Source organism: Parambassis ranga, chromosome 13, assembly GCF_900634625.1.
Source record: "Parambassis ranga chromosome 13, fParRan2.1, whole genome shotgun sequence".
Classification (NCBI taxonomy): Eukaryota; Metazoa; Chordata; class Actinopteri; family Ambassidae; genus Parambassis; species Parambassis ranga.
The window spans coordinates 5,256,550-5,268,220 of NC_041033.1; positions in this window are offsets into that span (position 1 = coordinate 5,256,550).

The following is an 11,671-nucleotide window of genomic DNA, read 5'->3' on the forward strand; positions in this document are numbered from 1 at the left end:
ACTGTCATGTCCTGAATATAGGGACATAGGGATTATATATATGTATTGTGTATATATATATATGAAAAAGTGGTGATACCAAAAAAAAATGTAAATTAGCTCAGCTGACATTTAAAACATTAGATGTAAAAAAGGAGATCAAACAGAATGTTGACAAAAAATGAAAGCTACTGCAAAAACTTTACATCAAGCTCAAAACTGTTTGACTGAAGCCGTAGCCATAAGCTTCACAGGGTTTAATATCCTCCCATTATTTCATTAGACCCCATCCTTTCCTTCTATATACCTTTGGGGCTGGTGCATGTACAAAATAAAAAACAGGTAAACATGTCAAATTTGTGATGGGTTGACAGTGAGCTGTTACATAACTCAGCAATCTTTCTGTCTTTTTTCGGTGCCCCTGCTCTTCATCATCGTCGACCCCTTGCTCTTTCAGGTGATAAGCTGATTACTGTCTGTCACAGACAGACACAGCTGGATGATGAGGGACTCTGAATCAAACTCCAGTCTAAAACACTTGATTCTGTTGACTACCCTGCACAACTCAGAGAATACCACAGTAAGATTATTCTACTAACAGGTTTACTAAAAATCATATTAATGTTAGATACTCTCCCCAGGTGATGCTTTTAATAACATATAACACATTATGGCACACATCCATACATTTATTCTAACAGTCACTGTTTTTATTTGTCTGATCTGCAGAAATCTTTTCTCACATTTCTTATCACTACTCTCCAACACTTTCAATGTGACTATCACATCCGTTCCCTTGAAGATTCCCAAAATAAACTGTAAAAAGCAGTGAGATCTTTGGCTCGCTGGCTGGAAATGACATCAGCAAAAAAAAAGTCCTCTGAGACAAACCTGTGATTTGGAGCTTATAAATAACACTGATTGAAGTGTTTTTTTCCCTCTCTGCACACTGTCTGGACCTTTAAATGAAATCCGAACAATACACACCTTTCAGCCCATAGCAGATGGGCTATGTGAAGCTGACAACATTATAAAATCAATCTATTCCAAGAATAATGATCGGGTAAATGCATCAACAGCGGGAGCAGCACTGAAATACAAAACCTCTCTGTTACTAAAAGTTGTGTAAGTGGAGCAGCAATTCCTTTGAGTCTCTCCAAAGTCTGCAGGCAGCAGGCATCAGCAGTACCCACATGCTGACAGGCTAACAGTGTTTTGTATTCTTTAGTGTACAGGCTGCTGTTTTGCATACTGTCAAGGGCAGTGAGTACTTCTGGCATCGAGTCTCAACAGTGAGTACGTAAAGCTACAGTATAGCACTGATGGGAATGCATCGCTCAGTCACCATCTGGTCTTCTGTTATTCTTAAAGCAAGCTAAGTTTCCTCACTCAGCACCCTAGTGGTTTTACAATACAGTTAGACTCACACCTACACATCTAACAGTGCAAAAGCTGAGAAGGCAAGAACTTTTGTCTGTGTCTAGTGGGTAACAAAAGAGAACTGAACTGAAACTTGATTCTCTGATATGCCAAACTGGTCCATTAAATAGCCTGACGATGCATCATTGGCTGATGCTAACTACAGACAGCTGGATTCTCAATACATTAAGAGGTATACTAAGCTTGAAGATACAAGCTTGTGTCCAAATGACAGTGATGTGGAGTAATCAGCGCACAGTGACAGCAGTCAGAGGTGATGAGGAGCGATTGATTTGTAGTTACAGGCTGCATTGTGAGAATCAGAATCGAGTTTATTGCCATGTAAGTGAAGAATCACATTACTAGGAATTTGCCTTGGTGTTTATTGCATGAGTGCACCAAAAGCACCAGGCGGACTCAGGCACTGCACAATGACACTGAGCTGTAATGTCACCCTTCACAAGTCTATTTGTGACATCATAGAAGGTTTGCCCATGTAATGCTGTTTGAAGAAAGCACTTTAAAGGGAAGCTGCTGAGGGCCGTGTGTTTGTTAATGCAGTGAGAAAATAGCCAAGACAAGAGTAATTTGTTATTTCTACTATTCAAGACATGTTATATGTCATTTTTACGATTCACTGATTCTTCGCACGACAACTGGATGAACACCACGGAAAACATAATAAATCAAATTAATGTTTTTAGATCACACAGTGTATCTCATTCATTGTGACGCCAAAAACAGCTCTGCACTGCAGCATTATTCATTATGATGGTGGTGGGATATGATTGGCTTCATGTAAACAAAGTCAATCCTCATCTATGGCACATGCTCTTCGTCTTCTCCCACTTCCTAGTATCATTATCTATCTGTCTGTCTTTGTCCTTCATCTCCTTCCCTTGGAGTTTTATCATCGTCCTACGCTACTCTTCCTCTGCTCATTTATTTCCTCTGACATACCCACAATGTCTCTTCAATTTCCTCTTTCACCCTTCACCCACCCGTGCACCCATCCATCTATGCAGTTCAACCTTACTAATCTGCTTTACCCTCCTCTTCATCACTTTTAATCTCTAGAGCATATTATCAATGTTGGATTCAATTTAAAATCTGCAGTTTTATAAAAAAGAGTCTCTCTCTCTCTTCTTCCATTTATCCACAGTACTCTCTTTCTCTCTCTCTGATCATCATCATCATCCTCATCATCATCATCATCATCATCCTGGTCCTGCTCCACCCATGCATGCCATCAGTGCCTCCTTTATCATGCTGAAGTACAGAGGTTGAAAGCTAATTAATGAGGCTCAGGCTTAATATGCTCTCAGCCACGATTTTCATGTCATGCAAGCACCAGCCGGGACTTGGACAGCAGAATAGAGGAAGCACATATTGCACCAATCAGCCTTTCTACTCATCTATCTCATCTCCATCCACTGCGCCTCATGATCTTCTGTCACCTTCATCTGTCTTTTCCAACTCCACTGTCTCTGAAAGTCGCATCAGTGCAGAGAGAAACGGCTGAATTTAACAACCAGTTTTCAGCTATTTTGAATAGTCTTCGTGCCATTATTCCATGCACAGCTCACCTGTTTGTATTTTTTCTGGCATGCTTGGGGAGAGAAGTGGGAACCTGGGACCATGGGCTTTGGTTAATAGTAGAAAGCCTGAGAGTGTACGTGATGTACAAGCAGCTAAATTAGTTTCCTGGAGACACAATAGGCATTCAACTCATTGTTATACTTCCTGGTCCTCTTGGCAGATGTGTTCCATACATGGACAAGGACACCCCTCCCCACACAGGAGATTTTTCCATAGTCTGTGCAGCATCTCTTGCGCAGTTGCTTGTCTATATTATTGTAAAGACAGACTGTATAGAAGCAGCTGGAGGGTAGCAACCTCTTTATTCAGGGTGGTCTCACTTTGACCCTGTCACAGTGTCAGTCCAACAGCAGATTCAAATACACACACAGCACAATCACATTTAAATCACCACATTTATATCTGTGTTAATATTACTGAACTGAACTTTGCAGCTGCAATGTTCACATAGCAAGTTTCATACAGATTAAACTGGACTGCCCACTCGCCCCTGTGAATGATGTATTCTCTCTCATGTGTTTTGTATGTACAGTTTTACAAGAGCATACACACTGTGCATGCAGTGACTTCAAAATAAACCCAACTGAGTCTTAAAATCAGTTCTCTAAATAATACATTACAAAAAAAATTTGGGAAGCTGAAATGTAAACATGTAAAATATGATAAAACTATAGTATAATGATGCGGCACACAGAGACAGACAGTGCTTGTTCTTGTATGCATCCATGCACATGAACTCACATCTCCAAACTCCTTCACCACCCATACACACACACACACACACACACACACACACACACACACACCATCTGCTGGATGAGCAATCCCAGGCCAAAGGTGTATGCCAGTGACAGTCAGACTGTGAGGCTTCACTGATGGTCTTTGAAGGGTCCTCTGTGATTCAGAGCTGAAAGGCTTGGAAATACTAGAACTGACTGCATGTAAAAGTCATCATTTAATCCTGCTACAATCTGTTAACATTTATGTCACATGCACACTGATTTAATGTAATACAATATATGTCTCTTCATTTCACAGTGGCCAAAAGATTTCAGGATGACTGAATAAATATTTAATATTTGAGGACGTATGTGAACGGATTGAACTCATTTCACCTTCTTCCTCAGGGTTCAGGTCAACTGTACGCAAATCCCATTAACAGTTCTCCCAGTTCGTCCTGACATTCAGCTTTTTCCTGTTGAAGAGGCAGCTGACTCATCTTTCCATCTGTCTGCCTATCCAACTTCCATCGCCCTGAAGGGGAGGAATTATTGATGGCGCTTTGGCTTCTGGCTACATCCAAAGTCATGTGACTAACTGCTGATGGTGACAGTCTTACTGGAAAATTACACTAGTGTGACAGCTGATTTCCTTTTTTATTTTAGATTTTGTATACAACCTGTAGTAAGGGCAGAGGTGTACCTGTTATACGGGGAACACATAAGGTGATGGACAGACAGGAAGTGGGGTTGTATTGGAATGTAAACAAAGAGTGGAACTAAATAAAATTAGTCTGGCTTCTCCGGGAATATCAATCGGCTATACATGAATACATGTTACACAACCAACAAGACAAGTGTATAAAAGTGTGTACACTTCAGCATGCTGTATTTGTGTTACCTGTGTGACATGTCCAATGCTGTTCTTGAACCCACTCAGGCAGAACACACACATATGCTTCAGTTAAATGATCAATTAATTATGTGTGATTACGTCTTCTTATCTATTTCAATTTTTTGTCATTTTCCCATATATGTTCACACTGTCCCAGATAACATTATTATATTATTAAAAAGAATCCTTGCAGCAGAAACCATTGTTGATAGACAGAGCCATCATTTCCAGCTATTGATGTTAATTGTTGATTATCACAACTAATACAGGGCAAGGGCTTGACATTAATAGGCACTGACACATGCAGCCTCTTTAAACTCGCCAGTTAACCTAACCTGCATGTTTTTGGCCTGGAGAAAATCCAAGGCACTGGGAGGGCATGCACATGCCACAAAGAAAGGTCCAGACTCATAACCCTCATGTTATGAGGCAACACAGGTCACACCTGCACCACCGCTTCTCACTATGCACACTTTTGATAACCAAATATTTCTATGTTATGTTATTATATCATTAGCCCCTCCCTCGCTCACTGTCCTTGTCAGGTCTCTGGATCCTAACCAATAAAGGAGAAACATGGCAAACAGAGCTCTAACCCTGATTGGTCTTATGGCATGCTGTATTTAAAGGTCCACTGATGAGCAATGATCCTTCAGGTTCTGGTCTCTTTGTTCTCTCTCTGAGTCCCACTGTAAACTGTACTGTGTGGATAACGTCATGAGAGCAACTTTCCTGGCACACATCACAGTACCAGCTTCCAAGATTTTTTTGCCGGTGCCACATCCCTCAGCTTACCCTAAACAAAGTGGCAGAGGCTCGAGATGCAGTTAAAGTGACGGATTGGAGCTTTAAAGCCCCTGTAATGATCTCTAGTGGTGAGGATTATATAAGGAGAGTGTGTCGTGTAGATGGATGGTGGATCTCTTTGGTTTGTGTACGCGTGGAGGCGGGGAGTGGAGGTTCAAAGGGGACGGGGCTGGGTGCATGCGCACGTGTACTTGTATACATATACATGTATGTATGTGTCTGTGTACACTTGTATATATATATATGCGTGCTTGGCAGGGTAAGTCATCTTGCTGTTCTTCCTCTGAAAGCACTCAGCAGACACAGTCCAGCGGCCCTGTAAAGAGCTCCTGTCTAATGTCCACTGTCCCTCTGTTCCTGGGCATTATATAAGGAAACACCGGGGCCTCAGTCATTAAAAATGCTCTTTGACTTGATGTGATTGCAGCAATGTGAGGTCTGAATTTATTTTTTATTTTTTATTTTTCCAGCTTTTAATAGGTAAAAATTAAACAAAAACCAAATAAAGATATTAGTATAACAATTATAGTGTAATTTAAGTCAGCTCTGTGCTCTTCATCACATTAGAAGGATTTAATGATTAACTCTGAATTTAATGAAATTATAACCTCAAGACTCATTTTAATTATAAGTGTGAATTCAAGCATTTAATCAATGAAGCCCAGTGTAGAGCCACTAACAGGGAGAAATGATATAAATACAGGTAAGCAATGGACTCGTTTCTACACAACCAATAATAATCTATTTTCTCTGTAATGATTAGAAAGTACAGCTAAATAATGGACATTATTTCAACATGACCGATTTTTTTCTTTTATAAATGACTGGAATTCATCCACACATGACTTGAACAGTATGTGGTGTAAGTGCCTGCTGGAAACACTCAGACCCTGGCTGCTTTAAAGGGCATGTCAGGTTGAATATGCCATATTTGTGCAACGCATCACAACCTGCCATTTACAGCCTATATAGCATCATGAAGGTCACATAAGAGGATTTAATAAGATAAGCAAGCAATATGTTGTGATGCTGCAGTCTTTTTTAAAGTTCTTCTGTATGTTCAAAAGTCAATAAAACAGTTCAAAAAAATCTACAGGACTACAGCCTGTTTTTTTTTTCTGGCACGATGTTCTGTTTACACTATGGTGTGTCCTGGTCCATGACCAACAGGCTGTGTGTTGCTGACTGATTTTTACGACTATTTGTAGAAGTGGAAATTCTTGTTATTTCAGTGGAAATTATTAAATAGTCACTGCCGGGACCAACTTCCTTTAGTTTATTCTCTGGTTTCTAACATATTCTTTGTTATTGCATCCTCAGGCTGTTTGTAAGTGTCTCATCTGTTTCTCTGTGCATGACAGGATCTCAACATTATTATGTATACATTACATAAAATACCTCTGTAGAAGTGCCTTTGTTAACCTTTAAGATGCTGCAGGGCTGGTCTGTGTTCTCAAAGTGGAACTTGCTGATGTGTGAGTACGTTTGTGTAGAAGAATCAGAATCAGGAATACTTTATTAATCCCAGAGGGAAATTATTTACATTCCAGGTGCTCCATGCATGATCAGAACTGAAGAAATATAAAATTAGGTAAGATAAAATAGTACAAAGTAAATGAAATAATTTAATAATCTAACATACCCCTCCTATAGACTTATGTGACCTCTCTCTGCTGCGCTGGCTCTTATTTTATGAGTGCAATATCCAATGTTTAAGTATGTAACACATAATGTGACCACATCAACATAGAGGGAGCAAAGAAACAATTTTACGGCTGTTTAACAATCACTTCAAATGACTGTGACATAAAATCTGAAGTTACTTGATTGATTAAACATGTCAATAACAGAAAGTTGGCCCTTTATGTCAGAAATACTATGGAGCTGATTGAGATCTATTTCTCTAAATGCATGAACAACTTTTCAAATGTTGTACATTGTTTAATCAAACATCCCACACAACCACAGGTTCAGGTACAAATTTCCTGGAGTTGATGATAACTGTGAAATCCTGGTAAAATCTATAAGATAATAATGTGCCCATAAAATATGATCGTGTGCATGTAAAATGAAATGAGTCATCATTCATGACCCTGAGGGCTCCATAATTTAAAACATGGAAAAGGGCCATCCTGCATAATGAATACATGGATTTTACTAGTACTTTTAGTTTAAACAGAATTTTGAAAAAGTATTTTTTTAGAGTGGTATTGCTCCTTTACTAAAGTCAGGTACCACTCAACAAAAGGACAGAAATGTAGAGTGCATTCCAAGTTAATATCACGTCTTGGCTGCATGATGTGTGAGATCTCACATCATCATTATCTTGTACGCGTGTGTGAAGGTCACTTTACTTAATGCTTCTTCCTGAATGCTCATGTAATGACTATAGGCTGCATCGACTGCATGTCTGAGCATGAAGCCACAGGGACTTGAGGAAATGTTCAGACATAGCCTGGACATTGTGTCATGCTATTGAAAGTCTGCTAATTGACCTGTGTGTCTACATCCGTGTGTGTGTGTGTGTGTGAGGGTGACCTCTTACTGCAAGGGCCCATGAAGCTCCTGTCAGTCCTCCATTTTGTGTATGCACATTACATGTCTGCATAAGTAGACATGTATATAAAGTGGTCCCTGGACCCCCTCTTTGTAATGGGTGAGTGTGTGCACGTGCTGCTAACATACTGCATGTGTGTTTTGTGCTGGCGGTCAAGGAGGGCGCCTGGGAGGACTGGTGTTTGATTGGCGGATGCCGCCGAGATCTGCTCCTTCCTGTTAGCGTACGCATCACTTCCTCTCACCCTGCCCAAAGCTACTGCCTCGCCATCTCACAATCACTCTGACATGATTCCTTCCCTTCTCCTTATTTTTCTTTTTCTCCTTCTCTCTTTCTGTTTTCCTCTCCTCTCCTGACTTCCTGTCCTTCTTACTTGTTGTCTTAAAGCTTTCTATAAATGCAGTTAAAGGGGACTATCTGTTTCTCTAATTACTCATTACTTTTTTTCATTCCTCCATTCCATTATATTCTCACTATCAGCGTGTTTCTCCCCCTCAAGTCTTTCTCCATTTGTCTCTCTGTATTCACTCTCAGAAGGCCACTTTTGTTTTAACAACATGACAGCCAGTTCATCATCCTCAATGAAGCATTGCTTCACCTCTCACTCCATGTTTATCTCCCCTTCAAGCTCTCCAGTTTGTCCCTCTCATTCCTTACCCTCTTCCTCTTTGCATATCTGCTCTGTATTCAATCCTAAAGCAATCTCCCATCCTCCTCATCCCTCCTCTCTTCCTCACCCTCTTCCTGTCCTCCTCCTCAGCTGCTCTCCCTGAAGACAGAGCAGAGGCAGCCAGGCAGAACAGCCAGCATGTTCCCATGTTCTCTGACTCCAGCTCTGCGGCTGCAGCATCCCTCTTAAACCTCTCTCTTTCTTTCTCCATCACCCCTTATTGTCCCTGCACTATGTTTTGGCATGGTTTCTTAGACTTTTTAGTTCTTCTCTCTTCCAACTTTCTTCATTTTCCATGTATCTCTTTTTCCCTGCAGGCTTTATCCTTGGTCCATGCATCTCTCTTCTATCCTTTCTCACCCTGCTAAACATTCCTTGGGGCCATGCTTGCCTCTTTCTTCCTCAAACCCTCTACGCTCATTTTCCTTTCTGTTTCTACTATTGCCAGAAAGGTTTCTGAGCTTTCTCCCCAACCTGGCTTCTTTTCAACCCAACATGAAACAGACTCTCCAGGCCTCCTTACCCTCTATGATTCTTCAATATTTTATTTACTACTAAATTCTCATCATCCCCTCCTTTTTTTGCCGTACATGCTTTATCTGTGTCGCAAATGGATTTGTGTTTATGGTAATGTCCTCCTTGCCCTTTCCCCACAGCTTTGTCACATCACACAGAGCAGAATTTTAAAGGGCAGTGGCTCACTTAAAAAAAAAAACACGTTTATTTAAATAAAAGACAGTAACAAAAGCACCTAGTGGAGTGCTTGTACTGTACAGTGAGACCCGTTTCCTTACTGTGCATATGACAATAAATGCTTTGAATCTTTGAATAGAAACTGGCTGCTCATTATGTTTCCGCTGCTGGCTATCTGCTGAGTTGATACCAGCTTCCTTCAGTGCTTTGTCTGTCTATGTCTGCAAACACTCGTCATTCCTGTTCACCACAGTTCACATCATGTCTAATCCAGTTTGATGAATACAAATTGTAATACATGTGGGCAGTTCAATTCAAAAGTGGTACAGATTAATTTATTCACATGTACTTGATAAAGTAGCGTCACTGTACCTCTATGCGCTGATAATTGGCTGACAGGCTTTGGGGGATGTTTGTGTGGGTTGATCCTTTTTCAGAGGGTCATGAGAGAAAAATGGAAGTGTCAGCATCTTCTGAGACATGACAGCTGAGAAAATATTTGATGCTGGAGAGAAGAGCAGCAGCCTTGTTTTGGAGAATGTGTGTTTGTTTGACATTAGTCTTTTTGCCACACAATTCAGAGACTGAAGCCACAGGTGATAATGGACATACATACATCAGCCAAACACTGCAGGCCAGCAGAACCAAGTGGTTCTCACCAACCCTGGTGTTGTTGACTCTGTGGTGAGTTCGAGCACACATAGAATCATCCAGTGTACAGTCTCTGTTCATATAGATAATACAAAATTGACCTAAAAAAACATTTTACACACAGCTTGCCTCACCTTGCCTGGGGTGGTTGCATGTTCTCCTTTTTCGAGTCCCCCCTGTTAAAAGTCATACAGGTTAGGTTCAAGGTGGTTTCACAATATGTGTCAGCCCTAATTTATTGTATAATATAGTAGTAGTATAGTATATCAACTTGACCAGTGCCTGCTGGTATTGGCCCCAGCATAGATGGGTGGAGATCTGGAGCACAAAAACCATCTAAAAGCCTGGGTATGTAATAAGCAGCTTCATGCCTGAGCTCTGAAATACAACTGCTTGCATGACTCTATGTGATAATTACTACTTTAGAAGTACCGGGTAAAAAAACAGAGAGTGAAACTTTAGAGAGGAGAGAACACAATCAATAACTGTATGACCTTTGCTGAAGGTCACTTCAAAAAGTTGCCACAATTACTGTGATGATCATTTTCGATTTAGCCAACTAAATCAAAAATGATCATCACAGTAATTTTAACGGTTTGAAGTAGCGGATGTATAATTTCTCCTCATCAGTCTTCATTAGAGCAGTGTGGTATCTGTAACTGTAATGCAAGAGAGAAGGTTACTGTGATACTGTATTAAAAAGCTAATAAAAGTAAATTGTGCCACTGAAATAAGAGATTTAAAGATTTAAAAACTGAAGAGTGACAGAGGTTGGCACTGATCATTTTACAAAAGAATGTAAATGACAATAACTGACACGAACTCAGTTAAAAATAACGTTTCAGTGAGCAATTTGGCACTGCAAAGGAGATTCCACCCCATGCACACTGCAGGATAAAGACACGAAAAGGAGCCTGATGAATATTGGCAGCACATTATTTAGTCAGATGAAACTAAAATGAAGTGTTATGTGTGTCATGTGGACCTGACCAGCTGGTGGAGGGGAGATCACAGATGGTGCAGTGAATGTAAGACTGCATCCCTGAATGAAGGTGACACCTGGCCTTTCAAAGATGACAAAGATACTCAAAACAATTGAGTAATGTTTAAGGCCTGCCTCTAACTTAGATTTAAGAGATGTCAGCTATGTGACATAGACAGGAGGATCTAATCTATGATCAGATATTAAGACTTTTCTACTCTACTAATTGTTACACAAAAATAAAACAATAAAATCTGAGATAAACGTTTCATTTTAGGTGTACTTTGAGGTCAGGTTTAGATCATTTCTGCCCTGTTCCTCATATTTATTCTCTGTGCATTGTCCTCACCTGCACACAGTGTGTAAATTCTTAAGAAAGTAGATGAAGAACTCTCTTTGTATGGATGAGATGCAGACGCCCTGAACCATGAACCAAGGTCCTGTGATGATGTATGGAGAGGCTCACACAGTGAATTAACTGCTGCCTGCTGTATTGATCCTTGTGGGATGAAGGCAGTTTTTGATAATGGCTGTGGTGTTTCAGATGATAGTGGTGGTAATGGATATGGTGATCAGGTAAGAAAAGGGTGGCAGCTAAGATGTGTCATGATGAAGATGAAGAGTAATGGGGGGGTGATGATAATGATGATGATAATGCCAGATGGTGCAGTTAAGGTGGATGGATTTGATCCCGGTGTGG